The sequence below is a fragment of the Anomaloglossus baeobatrachus genome, chromosome 1, assembly GCF_048569485.1.
Source record: "Anomaloglossus baeobatrachus isolate aAnoBae1 chromosome 1, aAnoBae1.hap1, whole genome shotgun sequence".
NCBI lineage: Eukaryota > Metazoa > Chordata > Amphibia > Anura > Aromobatidae > Anomaloglossus > Anomaloglossus baeobatrachus.
The window spans coordinates 283,960,394-283,974,697 of record NC_134353.1 but is presented as its reverse complement, the minus strand read 5'-3'; the positions used below and the strand labels follow the sequence as shown (position 1 = coordinate 283,974,697).

Genomic DNA, 14,304 nt, shown 5'->3' with positions numbered 1-14,304 from the left:
AAAATGAAAAAAAACAAAACATGATTGTAATGTAACAGAAACCTGTCAGAAGTGGGATTCAAACCCACGCCTCAAGTAGAGACCGCTCGGCCATCCTGACAAGCACAACTGTGGAAAATTCACACTTTCTAAAAACAAACACATTTTTTGTTTGGCCCCAAAAAAAGGCAAATTTTGAACTGAAAATGTATTAACGCCTTTGAGTTTGCCTTGCAATGCTGTAGCTTTAACTTTGTAGGTTGCTGAAATAGCTCAGTTGGGAGAGCGTTAGACTGAAGATCTAAAGGTCCCTGGTCCGATCCCGGGTTTCAGCACGCTGTTTTTAAGTATGAGTGATTTGAGATAAAGTTCTTTCTCCATATGCATTTAGCAAGATTTTCATTCTTTGTGACGTGCAGATATACCTGAAAAAAACAGTTTTAAGTATCTCTTTTCAGAACAGTCACTAATGCGAGAAGAAAATGAAAGTAGTTATACTGAAAAATTAAGTTGAAGTCGAAGTAGTATGGAGGAAATCGGAGAAAAAATCGGAGAAATATCAACATAAAGTGCTAAGGATCTTTAAGATTTTGTGTATCTTGAGGTTTATTTTATGAGATTTTCCACCTCCCTCTTCTTACTGATAGTGCAGCAGAGAACAACATGATTGTGACAGACAGGATTGAGGATCCAGAGGGTTCTCATTGGCTTTGTCCTTGGACTAATCTGGTTTGTGGAAATGTCTGAATTGTGACAGAGGGACATAGTGAAAATGAAAAAAAAACAAAACATGATTGTAATGTAACAGAAACCTGTCAGAAGTGTGATTCGAACCCACACCTCAAGTAGAGACTGCGACCTGAACGCAGCGCCTTGGACCGCTCGGCCATCCTGACAAGCACAACTGTGGAAAATTCACACTTTCTAAAAACAAACACATTTTTTGTTTGGCCCCAAAAAAAGGCAAATTTTGAACTGAAAATGTATTAACGCCTTTGAGTTTGCCTTGCAATGCTGTAGCTTTAACTTTGTAGGTTGCTGAAATAGCTCAGTTGGGAGAGCGTTAGACTGAAGATCTAAAGGTCCCTGGTCCGATCCCGGGTTTCAGTACGCTGTTTTTAAGTATGAGTGATTTGAGATAAAGTTCTTTCTCCATATGCATTTAGCAAGATTTTCATTCTTTGTGACGTGCAGATATACCTGAAAAAAACAGTTTTAAGTATCTCTTTTCAGAACAGTCACTAATGCGAGAAGAAAATGAAAGTAGTTATACTGAAAAATTAAGTTGAAGTCGAAGTAGTATGGAGGAAATCAGAAAAAAAATCTGAGAAATATCAACATAAAGTGCTAAGGATCTTTAAGATTTTGTGTATCTTGAGGTTTATTTTATGAGATTTTTCACCTCCCTCTTCTTACTGATAGTGCAGCAGAGAACAACATGATTGTGACAGACAGGATTGAGGATCCAGAGGGTTCTCATTGGCTTTGTCCTTGGACTAATCTGGTTTGTGGAAATGTCTGAATTGTGACAGAGGGACATAGTGAAAATGAAAAAAAAAACATGATTGTAATGTAACAGAAACCTGTCAGAAGTGGGATTAGACCCACGCCTCAAGTAGAGACTGCGACTTGAACGCAGCGCCTTGGACCGCTCGGCCATCCTGACAAGCACAACTGTGGAAAATTTACACTTTCTAAAAACAAACACATTTTTTGTTTGGCCCCAAAAAAATGCAAATTTTGAACTGAAAATGTATTAACGCCTTTGAGTTTGCCTTGCAATGCTGTAGCTTTATCTTTGTAGGTTGCTGGAATAGCTCAGTTGGGAGAGCGTTAGACTGAAGATCTAAAGGTCCCTGGTCCGATCCCGGGTTTCAGCACGCTGTTTTTAAGTATGAGTGATTTGAGATAAAGTTCTTTCTCCATATGCATTTAGCAAGATTTTCAATCTTTGTGAAGTGCAGATATACCTGAAAAAAACAGTTTTAAGTATCTCTTTTCAGAACAGTCACTAATGCGAGAAGAAAATGAAAGTAGTTATACTGAAAAATTAAGTTGAAGTCGAAGTAGTATGGAGGAAATCGGAGAAAAAATCTGAGAAATATCAACATAAAGTGCTAAGGATCTTTAAGATTTTGTTTATCTTGAGGTTTATTTTATGAGATTTTCCACCTCCCTCTTCTTACTGATAGTGCAGCAGAGAACAACATGATTGTGACAGACAGGATTGAGGATCCAGAGGGTTCTCATTGGCTTTGTCCTTGGACTAATCTGGTTTGTGGAAATGTCTGAATTGTGACAGAGGGACATAGTGAAAATGAAAAAAAAACAAAACATGATTGTAATGTAACAGAAACCTGTCAGAAGTGGGATTCGAACCCACATCTCAAGTAGAGACTGCGACCTGAACGCAGCGCCTTGGACTGCTCGGCCATCCTGACAAGCACAGCTGTGGAAAATTCACACTTTCTAAAAACAAACACATTTTTTGTTTGGCCCCAAAAAAAGGCAAATTTTGAACTGAAAATGTATTAACGCCTTTGAGTTTGCCTTGCAATGCTGTAGCTTTAACTTTGTAGGTTGCTGAAATAGCTCAGTTGGGAGAGCGTTAGACTGAAGATCTAAAGGTCCCTGGTCCGATCCCGGGTTTCAGCACGCTGTTTTTAAGTATGAGTGATTTGAGATAAAGTTCTTTCTCCATATGCATTTAGCAAGATTTTCATTCTTTGTGACGTGCAGATATACCTGAAAAAAACAGTTTTAAGTATCTCTTTTCAGAACAGTCACTAATGCGAGAAGAAAATGAAAGTAGTTATACTGAAAAATTAAGTTGAAGTCGAAGTAGTATGGAGGAAATCGGAGAAAAAATCTGAGAAATATCAACATAAAGTGCTAAGGATCTTTAAGATTTTGTGTATCTTGAGGTTTATTTTATGAGATTTTCCACCTCCCTCTTCTTACTGATAGTGCAGTAGAGAACAACATGATTGTGACAGACAGGATTGAGGATCCAGAGGGTTCTCATTGGCTTTGTCCTTGGACTAATCTGGTTTGTGGAAATGTCAGAATTGTGACAGAGGGACATAGTGAAAATGAAAAAAAACCAAAACATGATTGTAATGTAACAGAAACCTGTCAGAAGTGGGATTCGAACCCACGCCTCAAGTAGAGACTGCGACCTGAATGCAGCGCCTTGGACCACTCGGCAATCCTGATAAGCACAACTGTGGAAAATTCACACTTTCTAAAAACAAACACATTTTTTGTTTGGCCCCAAAAAAAGGCAAATTTTGAACTGAAAATTTATTAACGCTTTTGAGTTTGCCTTGCAATGCTGTAGCTTTAACTTTGTAGGTTGCTGATATAGCTCAGTTGGGAGAGCGTTAGACTGAAGGTCCCTGGTCCGATCCCGGGTTTCAGCACGCTGTTTTTAAGTATGAGTGATTTGAGATAAAGTTCTTTCTCCATATGCATTTAGCAAGATTTTCATTCTTTGTGAAGTGCAGATATACCTGAAAAAAACAGTTTTAAGTATCTCTTTTCAGAACAGTCACTAATGCGAGAAGAAAATGAAAGTAGTTATACTGAAAAATTAAGTTGAAGTCGAAGTAGTATGGAGGAAATCAGAAACAAAATCTGAGAAATATCAACATAAAGTGCTAAGGATCTTTAAGATTTTGTGTATCTTGAGGTTTATTTTATGAGATTTTTCACCTCCCTCTTCTTACTGATAGTGCAGCAGAGAACAACATGATTGTGACAGACAGGATTGAGGATCCAGAGGGTTCTCATTGGCTTTGTCCTTGGACTAATCTGGTTTGTGGAAATGTCTGACTTGTGACAGAGGGACATAGTGAAAATGAAAAAAAAAAAAACATGATTGTAATGTAACAGAAACCTGTCAGAAGTGGAATTCGAACCCGCGCCTCAAGTAGAGACTGCGACCTGAACGCAGCGCCTTGGACCGCTCGGCCATCCTGACAAGCACAACTGTGGAAAATTCACACTTTCTAAAAACAAACACATTTTTTGTTTGGCCCCAAAAAAATGCAAATTTTGAACTGAAAATGCATTAACGCCTTTGAGTTTGCCTTGCAATGCTGTAGCTTTAACTTCGTAGGTTGCTGAAATAGCTCAGTTGGGAGAGCGCTAGACTGAAGATCTAAAGGTCCCTGGTCCGATCCCGGGTTTCAGCAAGCTGTTTTTAAGTATGAGTGATTTGAGATAAAGTTCTTTCTCCATATGCATTTAGCAAGATTTTCATTCTTTGTGACGTGCAGATATACCTGAAAAAAACAGTTTTAAGTATCTCTTTTCAGAACAGTCACTAATGCGAGAAGAAAATGAAAGTAGTTATACTGAAAAATTAAGTTGAAGTCGAAGTAGTATGGAGGAAATCGGAGAAAAAATCTGAGAAATATCAACATAAAGTGCTAAGGATCTTTAAGATTTTGTGTATCTTGAGGTTTATTTTATGAGATTTTCCACCTCCCTCTTCTTACTGATAGTGCAGTAGAGAACAACATGATTGTGACAGACAGGATTGAGGATCCAGAGGGTTCTCATTGGCTTTGTCCTTGGACTAATCTGGTTTGTGGAAATGTCAGAATTGTGACAGAGGGACATAGTGAAAATGAAAAAAAAACAAAACATGATTGTAATGTAACAGAAACCTGTCAGAAGTGGGATTCGAACCCACGCCTCAAGTAGAGACTGCGACCTGAACGCAGCGCCTTGGACCGCTCAGCAATCCTGATAAGCACAACTGTGGAAAATTCACACTTTCTAAAAACAAACACATTTTTTGTTTGGCCCCAAAAAAAGGCAAATTTTGAACTGAAAATTTATTAACGCCTTTGAGTTTGCCTTGCAATGCTGTAGCTTTAACTTTGTAGGTTGCTGAAATAGCTCAGTTGGGAGAGCGTTAGACTGAAGATCTAAAGGTCCCTGGTCCGATCCCGGGTTTCAGCACGCTGTTTTTAAGTATGAGTGATTTGAGATAAAGTTTTTTCTCCATATGCATTTAGCAAGATTTTCATTCTTTGTGAAGTGCAGATATACGTGAAAAAAACAGTTTTAAGTATCTCTTTTCAGAACAGTCACTAATGCGAGAAGAAAATGAAAGTAGTTATACTGAAAAATTAAGTTGAAGTCGAAGTAGTATGGAGGAAATCGGAAAAAAAATCTGAGAAATATCAACATAAAGTGCTAAGGATCTTTAAGATTTTGTGTATCTTGAGGTTTATTTTATGAGATTTTCCACCTCCCTCTTCTTACTGATAGTGCAGCAGAGAACAACATGATTGTGACAGACAGGATTGAGGATCCATAGGGTTCTCATTGGCTTTGTCCTTGGACTAATCTGGTTTGTGGAAATGTCTGAATTGTGATAGAGGGACATAGTGAAAATGAAAAAAAAACAAAACATGATTGTAATGTAACAGAAACCTGTCAGAAGTGGGATTCGAACCCATGCCTCAAGTAGAGACTGCGACCTGAACGCAGCGCCTTGGACCGCTCGGCCATCCTGACAAGCACAACTGTGGAAAATTCACACTTTCTAAAAACAAACACATTTTTTGTTTGGCCCCAAAAAAAGGCAAATTTTGAACTGAAAATTTATTAACGCTTTTGAGTTTGCCTTGCAATGCTGTAGCTTTAACTTTGTAGGTTGCTGAAATAGCTCAGTTGGGAGAGCGTTAGACTGAAGATCTGAAGGTCCCTGGTCTGATCCCGGGTTTCAGCACGCTGTTTTTAAGTATGAGTGATTTGAGATAAAGTTCTTTCTCCATATGCATTTAGCAAGATTTTCATTCTTTGTGAAGTGCAGATATACCTGCAAAAAACAGTTTTAAGTATCTCTTTTCAGAACAGTCACTAATGCGAGAAGAAAATGAAAGTAGTTATACTGAAAAATTAAGTTGAAGTAGTATGGAGGAAATCGGAAAAAAAATCTGAGAAATATCAACATAAAGTGCTAAGGATCTTTAAGATTTTGTGTATCTTGAGGTTTATTTTATGAGATTTTCCACCTCCCTCTTCTTACTGATAGTGCAGCAGAGAACAACATGATTGTGACAGACAGGATTGAGGATCCATAGGGTTCTCATTGGCTTTGTCCTTGGACTAATCTGGTTTGTGGAAATATCTGAATTGTGACAGAGGGACATAGTGAAAATGAAAAAAAAACAAAACATGATTGTAATGTAACAGAAACCTGTCAGAAGTGGGATTCGAACCCATGCCTCAAGTAGAGACTGCGACCTGAACGCAGCGCCTTGGACCGCTCGGCCATCCTGACAAGCACAACTGTGGAAAATTCACACTTTCTAAAAACAAACACATTTTTTGTTTGGCCCCAAAAAAAGGCAAATTTTGAACTGAAAATTTATTAACGCCTTTGAGTTTGCCTTGCAATGCTGTAGCTTTAACTATGTAGGTTGCTAAAATAGCTCAGTTGGGAGAGCGTTAGACTGAAGATCTAAAGGTCCCTGGTCCGATCCCGGGTTTCAGCACGCTGTTTTTAAGTATGAGTGATTTGAGATAAAGTTCTTTCTCCATATGCATTTAGCAAGATTTTCATTCTTTGTGAAGTGCAGATATACCTGAAAAAAACAGTTTTAAGTATCTCTTTTCAGAACAGTCACTAATGCGAGAAGAAAATGAAAGTAGTTATACTGAAAAATTAAGTTGAAGTCGAAGTAGTATGGAGGAAATCGGAGAAAAAATCGGAGAAATATCAACATAAAGTGCTAAGGATCTTTAAGATTTTGTGTATCTTGAGGTTTATTTTATGAGATTTTCCACCTCCCTCTTCTTATTGATAGTGCAGCAGAGAACAACATGATTGTGACAGACAGGATTGAGGATCCAGAGGGTTCTCATTGGCTTTGTCCTTGGACTAATCTGGTTTGTGGAAATGTCTGAATTGTGACAGAGGGACATAGTGAAAATGAAAAAAAAACATGATTGTAATGTAACAGAAACCTTTCAGAAGTGGGATTAGACCCACGCCTCAAGTAGAGACTGCGACCTGAACGCAGCGCCTTGGACCGCTTGGCCATCCTGACAAGCACAACTGTGGAAAATTCACACTTTCTAAAAACAAACACATTTTTTGTTTGGCCCCAAAAAAAGGCAAATTTTGAACTGAAAATTTATTAACGCCTTTGAGTTTGCCTTGCAATGCTGTAGCTTTATCTTTGTAGGTTGCTGAAATAGCTCAGTTGGGAGAGCGTTAGACTGAAGATCTAAAGGTCCCTGGTCCGATCCCGGGTTTCAGCACGCTGTTTTTAAGTATGAGTGATTTGAGATAAAGTTCTTTCTCCATATGCATTTAGCAAGATTTTCATTCTTTGTGAAGTGCAGATATACCTGAAAAAAACAGTTTTAAGTATCTCTTTTCAGAACAGTCACTAATGCGAGAAGAAAATGAAAGTAGTTATACTGAAAAATTAAGTTGAAGTAGTATGGAGGAAATCAGAAAAAAAATCTGAGAAATATCAACATAAAGTGCTAAGGATCTTTAAGATTTTGTGTATCTTGAGGTTTATTTTATGAGATTTTTCACCTCCCTCTTCTTACTGATAGTGCAGCAGAGAACAACATGATTGTGACAGACAGGATTGAGGATCCAGAGGGTTCTCATTGGCTTTGTTCTTGGACTAATCTGGTTTGTGGAAATGTCTGAATTGTGACAGAGGGACATAGTGAAAATGAAAAAAAAACATGATTGTAATGTAACAGAAACCTGTCAGAAGTGGGATTAGACCCACGCCTCAAGTAGAGACTGCGACCTGAACGCAGCGCCTTGGACCGCTTGGCCATCCTGACAAGCACAACTGTGGAAAATTCACACTTTCTAAAAACAAACACATTTTTTGTTTGGCCCCAAAAAAATGCAAATTTTGAACTGAAAATGTATTAACGCCTTTGAGTTTGCCTTGCAATGCTGTAGCTTTATCTTTGTAGGTTGCTGAAATAGCTCAGTTGGGAGAGCGTTAGACTGAAGATCTAAAGGTCCCTGGTCCGATCCCGGGTTTCAGCACGCTGTTTTTAAGTATGAGTGATTTGAGATAAAGTTCTTTCTCCATATGCATTTAGCAAGATTTTCATTCTTTGTGAAGTGCAGATATACCTGAAAAAAACAGTTTTAAGTATCTCTTTTCAGAACAGTCACTAATGCGAGAAGAAAATGAAAGTAGTTATACTGAAAAATTAAGTTGAAGTAGTATGGAGGAAATCAGAAAAAAAATCTGAGAAATATCAACATAAAGTGCTAAGGATCTTTAAGATTTTGTGTATCTTGAGGTTTATTTTATGAGATTTTTCACCTCCCTCTTCTTACTGATAGTGCAGCAGAGAACAACATGATTGTGACAGACAGGATTGAGGATCCAGAGGGTTCTCATTGGCTTTGTTCTTGGACTAATCTGGTTTGTGGAAATGTCTGAATTGTGACAGAGGGACATAGTGAAAATGAAAAAAAAACATGATTGTAATGTAACAGAAACCTGTCAGAAGTGGGATTAGACCCACGCCTCAAGTAGAGACTGCGACCTGAACGCAGCGCCTTGGACCGCTTGGCCATCCTGACAAGCACAACTGTGGAAAATTCACACTTTCTAAAAACAAACACATTTTTTGTTTGGCCCCAAAAAAATGCAAATTTTGAACTGAAAATGTATTAACGCCTTTGAGTTTGCCTTGCAATGCTGTAGCTTTATCTTTGTAGGTTGCTGAAATAGCTCAGTTGGGAGAGCGTTAGACTGAAGATCTAAAGGTCCCTGGTCCGATCCCGGGTTTCAGCACGCTGTTTTTAAGTATGAGTGATTTGAGATAAAGTTCTTTCTCCATATGCATTTAGCAAGATTTTCATTCTTTGTGAAGTGCAGATATACCTGAAAAAAACAGTTTTAAGTATCTCTTTTCAGAACAGTCACTAATGCGAGAAGAAAATGAAAGTAGTTATACTGAAAAATTAAGTTGAAGTCGAAGTAGTATGGAGGAAATCGGAGAAAAAATCTGAGAAATATCAACATAAAGTGCTAAGGATCTTTTAGATTTTGTGTATCTTGAGGTTTATTTTATGAGATTTTCCACCTCCCTGTTCTTACTGATAGTGCAGCAAAGAACAACATGATTGTGACAGACAGGATTGACGATCCAGAGGGTTCTCATTGGCTTTGTCCTTGGACTAATCTGGTTTGTGGAAATGTCTGCATTGTGACAGAGGGACATAGTGAAAATGAAAAAAAAACAAAACATGATTGTAATGTAACAGAAACCTGTCAGAAGTGGGATTCGAACCCACGCCTCAAGTAAAGACTGCGACCTGAACGCAGCACCTTGGACCGCTCGGCCATCCTGACAAGCACAACTGTGGAAAATTCACACTTTCTAAAAACAAACACATTTTTTGTTTGGCCCCAAAAAAAGGCAAATTTTGAACTGAAAATTTATTAACGCCTTTGAGTTTGCCTTGCAATGCTGTAGCTTTAACTTTGTAGGTTGCTGAAATAGCTCAGTTGGGAGAGCGTTAGACTGAAGATCTAAAGGTCCCTGGTCCGATCCCGGGTTTCAGCACGCTGTTTTTAAGTATGAGTGATTTGAGATAAAGTTCTTTCTCCATATGCATTTAGCAAGATTTTCATTCTTTGTGAAGTGCAGATATACCTGAAAAAAACAGTTTTAAGTATCTCTTTTCAGAACAGTCACTAATGCGAGAAGAAAATGAAAGTAGTTATACTGAAAAATTAAGTTGAAGTCGAAGTAGTATGGAGGAAATCAGAAAAAAAATCTGAGAAATATCAACATAAAGTGCTAAGGATCTTTAAGATTTTGTGTATCTTGAGGTTTATTTTATGAGATTTTTCACCTCCCTCTTCTTACTGATAGTGCAGCAGAGAACAACATGATTGTGACAGACAGGATTGAGGATCCAGAGGGTTCTCATTGGCTTTGTTCTTGGACTAATCTGGTTTGTGGAAATGTCTGAATTGTGACAGAGGGACATAGTGAAAATGAAAAAAAAACATGATTGTAATGTAACAGAAACCTGTCAGAAGTGGGATTAGACCCACGCCTCAAGTAGAGACTGCGACCTGAACGCAGCGCCTTGGACCGCTTGGCCATCCTGACAAGCACAACTGTGGAAAATTCACACTTTCTAAAAACAAACACATTTTTTGTTTGGCCCCAAAAAAAGGCAAATTTTGAACTGAAAATTTATTAACGCCTTTGAGTTTGCCTTGCAATGCTGTAGCTTTATCTTTGTAGGTTGCTGAAATAGCTCAGTTGGGAGAGCGTTAGACTGAAGATCTAAAGGTCCCTGGTCCGATCCCGGGTTTCAGCACGCTGTTTTTAAGTATGAGTGATTTGAGATAAAGTTCTTTCTCCATATGCATTTAGCAAGATTTTCATTCTTTGTGAAGTGCAGATATACCTGAAAAAAACAGTTTTAAGTATCTCTTTTCAGAACAGTCACTAATGCGAGAAGAAAATGAAAGTAGTTATACTGAAAAATTAAGTTGAAGTAGTATGGAGGAAATCAGAAAAAAAATCTGAGAAATATCAACATAAAGTGCTAAGGATCTTTAAGATTTTGTGTATCTTGAGGTTTATTTTATGAGATTTTTCACCTCCCTCTTCTTACTGATAGTGCAGCAGAGAACAACATGATTGTGACAGACAGGATTGAGGATCCAGAGGGTTCTCATTGGCTTTGTTCTTGGACTAATCTGGTTTGTGGAAATGTCTGAATTGTGACAGAGGGACATAGTGAAAATGAAAAAAAAACATGATTGTAATGTAACAGAAACCTGTCAGAAGTGGGATTAGACCCACGCCTCAAGTAGAGACTGCGACCTGAACGCAGCGCCTTGGACTGCTTGGCCATCCTGACAAGCACAACTGTGGAAAATTCACACTTTCTAAAAACAAACACATTTTTTGTTTGGCCCCAAAAAAATGCAAATTTTGAACTGAAAATGTATTAACGCCTTTGAGTTTGCCTTGCAATGCTGTAGCTTTATCTTTGTAGGTTGCTGAAATAGCTCAGTTGGGAGAGCGTTAGACTGAAGATCTAAAGGTCCCTGGTCCGATCCCGGGTTTCAGCACGCTGTTTTTAAGTATGAGTGATTTGAGATAAAGTTCTTTCTCCATATGCATTTAGCAAGATTTTCATTCTTTGTGAAGTGCAGATATACCTGAAAAAAACAGTTTTAAGTATCTCTTTTCAGAACAGTCACTAATGCGAGAAGAAAATGAAAGTAGTTATACTGAAAAATTAAGTTGAAGTCGAAGTAGTATGGAGGAAATCGGAGAAAAAATCTGAGAAATATCAACATAAAGTGCTAAGGATCTTTAAGATTTTGTGTATCTTGAGGTTTATTTTATGAGATTTTCCACCTCCCTGTTCTTACTGATAGTGCAGCAAAGAACAACATGATTGTGACAGACAGGATTGACGATCCAGAGGGTTCTCATTGGCTTTGTCCTTGGACTAATCTGGTTTGTGGAAATGTCTGAATTGTGACAGAGGGACATAGTGAAAATGAAAAAAAAACAAAACATGATTGTAATGTAACAGAAACCTGTCAGAAGTGGGATTCGAACCCACGCCTCAAGTAAAGACTGCGACCTGAACGCAGCACCTTGGACCGCTCGGCCATCCTGACAAGCACAACTATGGAAAATTCACACTTTCTAAAAACAAACACATTTTTTGTTTGGCCCCAAAAAAAGGCAAATTTTGAACTGAAAATGTATTAACGCCTTTGAGTTTGCCTAGCAATGCTGTACTTTTAACTTTGTAGGTTGCTGAAATAGCTCAGTTGGGAGAGCGTTAGACTGAAAATCTACAGGTCCCTGGTCCGATCCCGGGTTTCAGCACGCTGTTTTTAAGTATGAGTGATTTGAGATAAAGTTCTTTCTCCATATGCATTTAGCAAGATTTTCATTCTTTGTGACGTGCAGATATACCTGAAAAAAACAGTTTTAAGTATCTCTTTTCAGAACAGTCACTAATGCGAGAAGAAAATGAAAGTAGTTATACTGAAATATTAAGTTGAAGTCGAAGTAGTATGGAGGAAATCGGAGAAAAAATCTGAGAAATATCAACATAAAGTGCTAAGGATCTTTAAGATTTTGTGTATCTTGAGGTTTATTTTATGAGATTTTCCACCTCCCTCTTCTTACTGATAGTGCAGTAGAGAACAACATGATTGTGACAGACAGGATTGAGGATCCAGAGGGTTCTCATTGGCTTTGTCCTTGGACTAATCTGGTTTGTGGAAATGTCTGAATTGTGACAGAGGGACATAGTGAAAATGAAAAAAAAACAAAACATGATTGTAATGTAACAGAAACCTGTCAGAAGTGGGATTCGAACCCACGCCTCAAGTAGAGACTGCGACCTGAACGCAGCACCTTGGACCGCTCGGCCATCCTGACAAGCACAACTGTGGAAAATTCACACTTTCTAAAAACAAACACATTTTTTGTTTGGCCCCAAAAAAAGGCAAATTTTGAACTAAAAATTTATTAACGCCTTTGAGTTTGCCTTGCAATGCTGTAGCTTTAACTTTATAGGTTGCTGAAATAGCTCAGTTGGGAGAGCGTTAGACTGAAGATCTAAAGGTCCCTGGTCCGATCCCGGGTTTCAGCACGCTGTTTTTAAGTATGAGTGATTTGAGATAAAGTTCTTTCTCCATATGCATTTAGCAAGATTTTCATTCTTTGTGAAGTGCAGATATACGTGAAAAAAACAGTTTTAAGTATCTCTTTTCAGAAGAGTCACTAATGCGAGAAGAAAATGAAAGTAGTTATACTGAAAAATTAAGTTGAAGTCGAAGTAGTATGGAGGAAATCGGAAAAAAAATCTGAGAAATATCAACATAAAGTGCTAAGGATCTTTAAGATTTTGTGTATCTTGAGGTTTATTTTATGAGATTTTCCACCTCCCTCTTCTTACTGATAGTGCAGCAGAGAACAACATGATTGTGACAGACAGGATTGAGGATCCATAGGGTTCTCATTGGCTTTGTCCTTGGACCAATCTGGTTTGTGGAAATGTCTGAATTGTGACAGAGGGACATAGTGAAAATGAAAAAAAAACAAAACATGATTGTAATGTAACAGAAACCTGTCAGAAGTGGGATTCGAACCCATGCCTCAAGTAGAGACTGCGACCTGAACGCAGCGCCTTGGACCGCTCGGCCATCCTGACAAGCACAACTGTGGAAAATTCACACTTTCTAAAAACAAACACATTTTTTGTTTGGCCCCAAAAAAAGGCAAATTTTGAACTGAAAATTTATTAACGCCTTTGAGTTTGCCTTGCAATGCTGTAGCTTTAACTTTGTAGGTTGCTGAAATAGCTCAGTTGGGAGAGCGTTAGACTGAAGAGCTGAAGGTCCCTGTTCCGATCCCGGGTTACAGCACGCTGTTTTTAAGTATGAGTGATTTGAGATAAAGTTCTTTCTCCATATGCATTTAGCAAGATTTTCATTCTTTGTGAAGTGCAGATATACCTGAAAAAAACAGTTTTAAGTATCTCTTTTCAGAACAGTCACTAATGCGAGAAGAAAATGAAAGTAGTTATACTGAAAAATTAAGTTGAAGTCGAAGTAGTATGGAGGAAATCGGAGAAAAAATCTGAGAAATATCAACATAAAGTGCTAAGGATCTTTAAGATTTTGTGTATCTTGAGGTTTATTTTATGAGATTTTCCACCTCCCTCTTCTTACTGATAGTGCAGCAGAGAACAACATGATTGTGACAGACAGGATTGAGGATCCAGAGGGTTCTCATTGGCTTTGTCCTTGGACTAATCTGGTTTGTGGAAATGTCTGAATTGTGACAGAGGGACATAGTGAAAATGAAAAAAAAAACAAAACATGATTGTAATGTAACAGAAACCTGTCAGAAGTGGGATTCGAACCCACGCCTCAAGTAGAGACTGCGACCTGAACGCAGCGCCTTGGACCGCTCGGCCATCCTGACAAGCTCAACTGTGTAAAATTCACACTTTCTAAAAACAAACACATTTTTTGTTTGGCCCCAAAAAAAGGCAAATTTTGAACTGAAAATGTATTAACGCCTTTGAGTTTGCCTTGCAATGCTGTAGTTTTAACTTTGTAGGTTGCTGAAATAGCTCAGTTGGGAGAGCGTTAGACTGAAGATCTGAAGGTCCCTGGTCCGATCCCGGGTTTCAGCACGCTGTTTTTAAGTATGAGTGATTTGAGATAAAGTTCTTTCTCCATATGCATTTAGCAAGATTTTCATTCTTTGTGAAGTGCAGATATACCTGAAAAAAACAGTTTT

The 14,304-nt window shown here is 38.2% G+C and overlaps 11 non-coding genes across 11 annotated transcripts; 10 read left to right on the top strand and 1 right to left on the bottom strand.

The window, feature by feature from the left end:
* Positions 1-241: 241 nt before the first annotated feature.
* On the top strand, positions 242-314 carry TRNAF-GAA (transfer RNA phenylalanine (anticodon GAA)). The gene has a single exon. It is a non-coding gene; the product is annotated as a tRNA-Phe (tRNA).
* A 2,247-nt stretch (positions 315-2,561) lies between these two features.
* TRNAF-GAA (transfer RNA phenylalanine (anticodon GAA)) lies at positions 2,562-2,634 on the top strand. Its single transcript has one exon. It is a non-coding gene; the product is annotated as a tRNA-Phe (tRNA).
* A 2,243-nt stretch (positions 2,635-4,877) lies between these two features.
* TRNAF-GAA (transfer RNA phenylalanine (anticodon GAA)) lies at positions 4,878-4,950 on the top strand. Its single transcript has one exon. It is a non-coding gene; the product is annotated as a tRNA-Phe (tRNA).
* Positions 4,951-7,190: 2,240 nt separating this feature from the next.
* TRNAF-GAA (transfer RNA phenylalanine (anticodon GAA)) lies at positions 7,191-7,263 on the top strand. The gene has a single exon. It is a non-coding gene; the product is annotated as a tRNA-Phe (tRNA).
* A 690-nt stretch (positions 7,264-7,953) lies between these two features.
* On the top strand, positions 7,954-8,026 carry TRNAF-GAA (transfer RNA phenylalanine (anticodon GAA)). Its single transcript has one exon. It is a non-coding gene; the product is annotated as a tRNA-Phe (tRNA).
* Positions 8,027-8,716: 690 nt separating this feature from the next.
* TRNAF-GAA (transfer RNA phenylalanine (anticodon GAA)) lies at positions 8,717-8,789 on the top strand. The gene has a single exon. It is a non-coding gene; the product is annotated as a tRNA-Phe (tRNA).
* Positions 8,790-9,491: 702 nt separating this feature from the next.
* On the top strand, positions 9,492-9,564 carry TRNAF-GAA (transfer RNA phenylalanine (anticodon GAA)). Its single transcript has one exon. It is a non-coding gene; the product is annotated as a tRNA-Phe (tRNA).
* Positions 9,565-10,260: 696 nt separating this feature from the next.
* Positions 10,261-10,333, top strand: TRNAF-GAA (transfer RNA phenylalanine (anticodon GAA)). The gene has a single exon. It is a non-coding gene; the product is annotated as a tRNA-Phe (tRNA).
* A 690-nt stretch (positions 10,334-11,023) lies between these two features.
* TRNAF-GAA (transfer RNA phenylalanine (anticodon GAA)) lies at positions 11,024-11,096 on the top strand. Its single transcript has one exon. It is a non-coding gene; the product is annotated as a tRNA-Phe (tRNA).
* Positions 11,097-12,573: 1,477 nt separating this feature from the next.
* On the top strand, positions 12,574-12,646 carry TRNAF-GAA (transfer RNA phenylalanine (anticodon GAA)). Its single transcript has one exon. It is a non-coding gene; the product is annotated as a tRNA-Phe (tRNA).
* Positions 12,647-13,900: 1,254 nt separating this feature from the next.
* On the bottom strand, positions 13,901-13,983 carry TRNAL-CAG (transfer RNA leucine (anticodon CAG)). The gene has a single exon. It is a non-coding gene; the product is annotated as a tRNA-Leu (tRNA).
* Between the last annotated feature and the right edge of the window lie 321 nt (positions 13,984-14,304).